This window comes from Cryptotermes secundus, unplaced genomic scaffold (genome assembly GCF_002891405.2).
Source record: "Cryptotermes secundus unplaced genomic scaffold, Csec_1.0 scaffold191, whole genome shotgun sequence".
In the NCBI taxonomy this organism is placed as follows: Eukaryota; Metazoa; Arthropoda; class Insecta; order Blattodea; family Kalotermitidae; genus Cryptotermes; species Cryptotermes secundus.
In genome coordinates, this window is record NW_019718272.1 from 1,544,970 (window position 1) to 1,550,714 (window position 5,745).

Sequence of the window (5,745 nt, forward strand, 5' to 3'; positions counted from 1 at the left end):
ATGAAAGAGGCCTCGCATTAAAAAACAGAGAAAAGGAAGGACTTGAGTTGGGAGTCAAAGAATTGATGGGTTGGAGTGAAGGGGTCAGTAAAAGAAGTTCCGAGATAGAAAGAAGGGTGAGTTAAAGAAGTACTGATTTCAAGTTAGAGAGGGAGTCTGTTAAGAAAATACTGAGTTGAAGTTAGATAATTGGTCAGCATTAATTTCTGGTAGCTGGTAATTCAGTGTATGTGGCTTGAGTGGAGTGTGTTATAGCCGGAGCGACTGTTGTCACTGTCGTTATGAGAGTAGGACACTAGTGGGGACCAACGTGTGAGTTAAGACGGGAGCCTGGAGGAAGTGTGTAGAGGTCCGTGATCAACGACGAAGTGACATGCAAAGTGCGAGCGTAACGGAGGATACACGTAACCTTCCAGCCATAAGTGTACCAGTGTATCATCTAAAAATAACTCCGTGGCTTGAGTCCGCATGCGAACTATAGCGACCGAGCGACCGTCGATGTCGACGAAGTTACAAGGTGTGGCAATAAAGAACCCGGATTACTTTTATGACTCATTTCCGGCCACGTCATTGACGAAGAGGAGGGTAGGGCATTGACCCTTGGACTTCCCTCTACNTTCAGTTTTCTAGACCGGAAGTGTATCATTTAAGCAAAGGAAATACACATCAGTCATTGTATCGGAGGGATTGTGTATAACGAAACCACGGAGTGCGTCCTATCCCGGTCACCTAACACCTACATCACTGAGAGCAAGACCTTGTGTCTACCGACTAACAATGCTGCTAGCGGACGGGCGAAAGCTGGAGGCTCGCGTCTTTGGGTCGGCTGCAAGACAAAATAACAGACTTCAGAAAAACGTGTAAGGCTAACAGTTAATGTCTAAAAACACTTAGTGTATTCTTTCGAAAATGCGGCACAGTTCAGATATTTGGCAACGACGATAACAAATCAAAACCTGATTGAGGAGGAAATTAAGAGGAAATTGAACTCCGGTAATGCTTGCTACCATTCAGTCCAGAACATTTTGTCTTCTCGTCTGCTGTCCAAAAACATAAAAATCAGAATACACAAAACTACAATTTTGCCTGTGGTTCTGTATGGGTATGAAACTTGGTCTCTGACAATAAGGGACGAACATAGACTGAGGGAGTTTGAGAACAAGGTGTTGAGAAGATTTGGACCGAAGAGGGATGAAGTGATAGGAGGTTGGAGAAAACTGCATAATGAGGAGCTTCATAACTTGTACTCTTCTCCAAATATAATTACAATGATCAAGTCAAGGAGGATGAGGTGGGCAGGGCATGTAGCACGAATGGGGAAGAAAAGGAATGCATATAGGATATTGGTTGGAAAGCCCGAAGAAAAGAGACCACAGGGAAGACCAAGGCGTAGGTGGGTGGACAATATTAGAATGGATCTTAGAGAGATAGGATGGGATGGTATGGACTGGATAGATCTTGCTCAGGATAGGGACCGATGGAGGGCTCTTGTGAACACGGTAATGAACCTTTGGGTTCCATAAAATGCTGGGAAATTCTTGAATAGCTGCAGATTTTGCTTCTCCTCAAGAAGGGCTCAGCTCCGTAAGTAAGTATATCCTCTACTATTTCTTGAAGTAACCTCTTTAAAAAACTGCGACTTTCTTGCCAAAAACCACATCCTATTCTAATAGGCTACGATTCTGCTGCTTATTACATACCGCGAAAGAAAATGTGTTATAAGGAATTAAAGCAAACACTAGGTGCAGTACCAACCTGCGGCGTAAACGAAACCAATTTACGGAGCCACATACCTCAGCCTCATTGCGCACCTATCGGAGCATGAAATTGAAGCGCGGTGGTTGTGGAGGCGCATTTGTGTAAGAACGTAAGTAGCTGGCAGTTTCAGCCAAATGACCGAGAAACTACACGGAAACTGGATTTCACATGTCACCAGCATCACCATAGGCAATATTTAAGGGAAAGGAAAGAAAGTCAAGCCTAAGGTTCACATTTAGGTAAATTACCGTGTTATTACAATTTTATTTTTATGCGTTCGGTTGAAGGGTGGAGCTAACTTCCTATCATGAATTCAAATTGCGACTTCCTCTCCCGTCGACACGTTCCGTTTGATTTCAGTCTCGAAAGGAAAATGCAAGAAAAGTATTGTGACATGTTGACCCCTACCGCCCCAGCGGTACGTGGCGANAGTAATCCGTCATCAACCGCCGATTTCAAGTGGGCCCAGACACGGTTTTACGCTGTATCCAGTTAACCGTAGTATTTGGTTTCATGTATCGGCTTTTGTAATATGTGTACACACGAAACAATTCGGGGTTTTCGGAACACGAGATGCACTTCTGCCGCGGGGCGTCCTGTAATAGTTCCGAAACCAGTTTATAGTGTCCAGATAATACTGCATAAGTCATTTTGCGACTTTTTTACACTTCTTATTTCATTTCAGATGTCGGTATGTGTTACTTCGTGTTGAACAGACGAATAAGCGATTAGTTAACTCTCATGAATGTTCCAATAACATCCAATTTCCCAGAAGACCTTCGTCTTAACAAATCGCAGTGTTTCTAGGTACATAATCCGGGCTGATCGTGAGAAATTTTCTATATGCCCTCTTGCTACCAGAAGGAACGCTACACGAATTCAGAGTGTTCCAACTGGAATCACGTCTCCAACGGTAAAACGTTGAAATGGTGTTGTGGGGCAACAGCATCTCATAATTGTGATCTCTGTAGGCACTTGTGCCCACCGACGGCGACCGCATTGCGTACGTGTACTGTCCTAGCCAAAAGAAAGGACTTTATTATTGTTAAAATTCCTCTACGACACATAATTCATACTGTAGCGTCTAAACCACTTACTAAGTAATGACTCTATAAACAACGCCAGCTGATATACAACGACCGTGAAATAAGCACATATACACAGCCGTTTCTGAGTAACGGCTTCGTAAACATGTTCACGGCAATGATTGGTCTAAAACAATGAGGAGCGATGTTTTCTATGCGGTCCGTGCCAAGAGGTTATAAGCAGGGGAAGTTGGAGCAATAGGTCAGTCGTGGGACATTCGTCAGCCAGCAAGGACGTAATAAGAGGACACTATTATGATCCGTTACCAGGAAACGGCTAATGAGAAAATGATAAAACTTAGTATGTGCTGTAGTGAGAAGTCGACTGCATGAATTGGAGACAGCGTTATAATTACTTGAAGTTACCATTTGTAAAGGGTCAATAAATCCAATTACCAATCCAAAACCCCGTCTATAGTTAGTCATACACGTGACAATATATTACAACTTATTTCAATAATTTTGGATGCTGAACGGCCCTTATTTCTGGGGGTCAGTCTTCTTCAAATGAAATGTACTTCATTATTATTTTTTTCCATGCGAATGAAAAAACTTCGGCCCATACATAAACAATGCTTGGGTATGTATAAATATTCCACGAAAATGAATTGTATTACAAAGTTATTATACGGATCTATTATCTACTCGTGATCTAGACGTTCTCTCGCCTCTTGACACTTCTCTCAATGCATTCCTTCACCAGTCAATAAATGTATCAATCAACTATGCAGCTATCAGTAAAGTAAAAAGTAAAGTATTCCCTGTAACAGGCCGTGGAGGCCCACAGTGTTGTGAGATGTTGAGGTTCCTGTTTTTCTAGACAATCGGCTCATATATGGCGGTAAGGTTGTCAGCCTTACGGGCCGGCCGCCCTAGTACTCATTTCTGTTAGAGGCTGAGTCGAACCTAGGGCCATAGTGAGGCTGGAAGAACTAGGTCAATTGAAAAAAATTCAATTACCTCATCGAGAAATGAACCCGCGACCTTCCGGCTTGTAGCATAGTGCCTCAACCAACTACAATGCAGATATCAGTACCTTCATATTTCAGTCCCCCACGGATTCGTCTATCAACCACCTATACGTACTTACCAATCAAACGTCGACATTTCAGTCGTTAAGCAGGGAGCAGAACTGCATACACTGCCAATCCCGTCGGATAAGTCTACTGCGTAGTCCATCCCAAGTCACTTAATGAGAAATGCGACAGGCCAGTGTCACTAATGCAAGAATACAGGCTCACGGAGAGATGACTCATGACTAGATAATCACCTGCCTAATGGTAAAGTTACGAAGCCACAGAATTCAATCCACGACCACTTCTGTACTTCGCCCATTTTCTACCACCAGCGAGATTAATAAATTCAACAATTAGGCGCCTTTTATTATTTTGGATCAATGCATACAAATCCTGGCCACAGAATAAACTTCATTGTACATAGGACGAACTGCAGTTTCACGTTCGTTGTTTTTATCCTTTCAAACATTTAAATTTGACTAATTCTGAACTACAGGTCTCTAAAGTGCCTTAAAGCCGGCCACGGTAGCCGAGCGGTCTAAGGCATGTACTGTCTTCGCTCGCTTGGAAACGGGGATCGTGGGTTCGAATCCCACTCAGGGCATGGATGTTTAGTTTGTGTGTGTGCGTTTTTCTGTGTTTGTGTACAGGTAGAGGCCTTGCGACGAGCTGATCACCCTCCCAAGGAGTCCTACCGAATGTGTAAGATCTAGAAAAACCGAAGTGCACGGAGAAGTTCATGGGAGTAGGCCTAGGCCCACTGGGGCTGTAGTGCCAAGGGAAAAAAGTGCCTTAAAGGCCGGCCAGTGTAGCCGAGCGGTCTAAGGCCTGCACTGTCTTCGCTCGCTCGGAAGCAGGGATCGTGGGGTCGAATCCCAGACAAGGCATGGATGTTTTGGAGTGTGTATGCGTTTATTGTGTGCTTGTGTTTTGCTGTGTTTAGGTAGAGGCCTTATGACCAGCTGATCACCCGTCCAAGGAGTCCTACCGTCTGTAAAAATGATCAATGAAACTGAGAAATCAGCCATATGCTCAAAAGTGAGATTAAAGAGAAAAAAAAGCCTTAAAATGGTAGCAGTTAATACGAGACATGCTACAGAAGAACAATTTTCTGCTATATTTTGTTCGGAATCCGATAAATCAGATTTCATAACAACTGTTTTTGGAGCATACCTGATGCAACATCATGAACGCTGCATACTTTCCAAAGCTGTGTCACCATATAACATCACAGAACTGAGCTCATAGTGATACCGCTCAGGCTTAGACAACACCCAAGATAAAATATTACTTTACTGATGAACGAATTCATGTGGCTGATTCACGAACATCTGATCTGTTGAAAGATGATGTAAGCCGCCATCGATAAGCTTCCCACTGCCTTCTCCTTAACCGCTGAGGAGTCAAAGTACCGGCGGAAACAAACACTAGCTCCCTCAAGGGAAGTCTTCTTATGGACTACAGGTATGGATACAAAAATACGGACGGGGTGTAATCTACTCACTTGTGGGTTATTCAATGACGCTTTCAGTGGCTACACTACATAGCGTCGAATGGTGGGATCACAGATGAATGATAAATTAGAAAAGATTTACAAGGAAGCGGTCGTGGCCTAGTCCACTTGTCTTCCTGGAGGGACTGAGGAAGAAAACGAAAACTCTCAATCAGGCTTATGTTCGAACCCAGCACCTCCCGAATACGAGTCAGGAGCGTTACCGCTACGCCAAGCCGTCCGGTCCGTTGGCACCCAATGGCGTGATCTTTCTACCTAAATTCCTCAAATGTACCAAGTGCACTGCTCTTTGCGCGTTGGTCTAAAGCAGTGCTGTCCAACGTTCTTAAGTACTCGGGCACAATTCACTGATGCCTATGGAGGTGCGGGCGCC

General features: G+C 43.9%; 1 protein-coding gene across 7 annotated transcripts in view; it reads right to left on the reverse strand.

The window, feature by feature from the left end:
• Window positions 1-5,745, reverse strand: part of LOC111872804 (phosphatase and actin regulator 2) — a 371,253-nt gene that overhangs the window by 326,272 nt on the left and 39,236 nt on the right. The gene's annotated exons all lie outside the window — the stretch shown is intronic.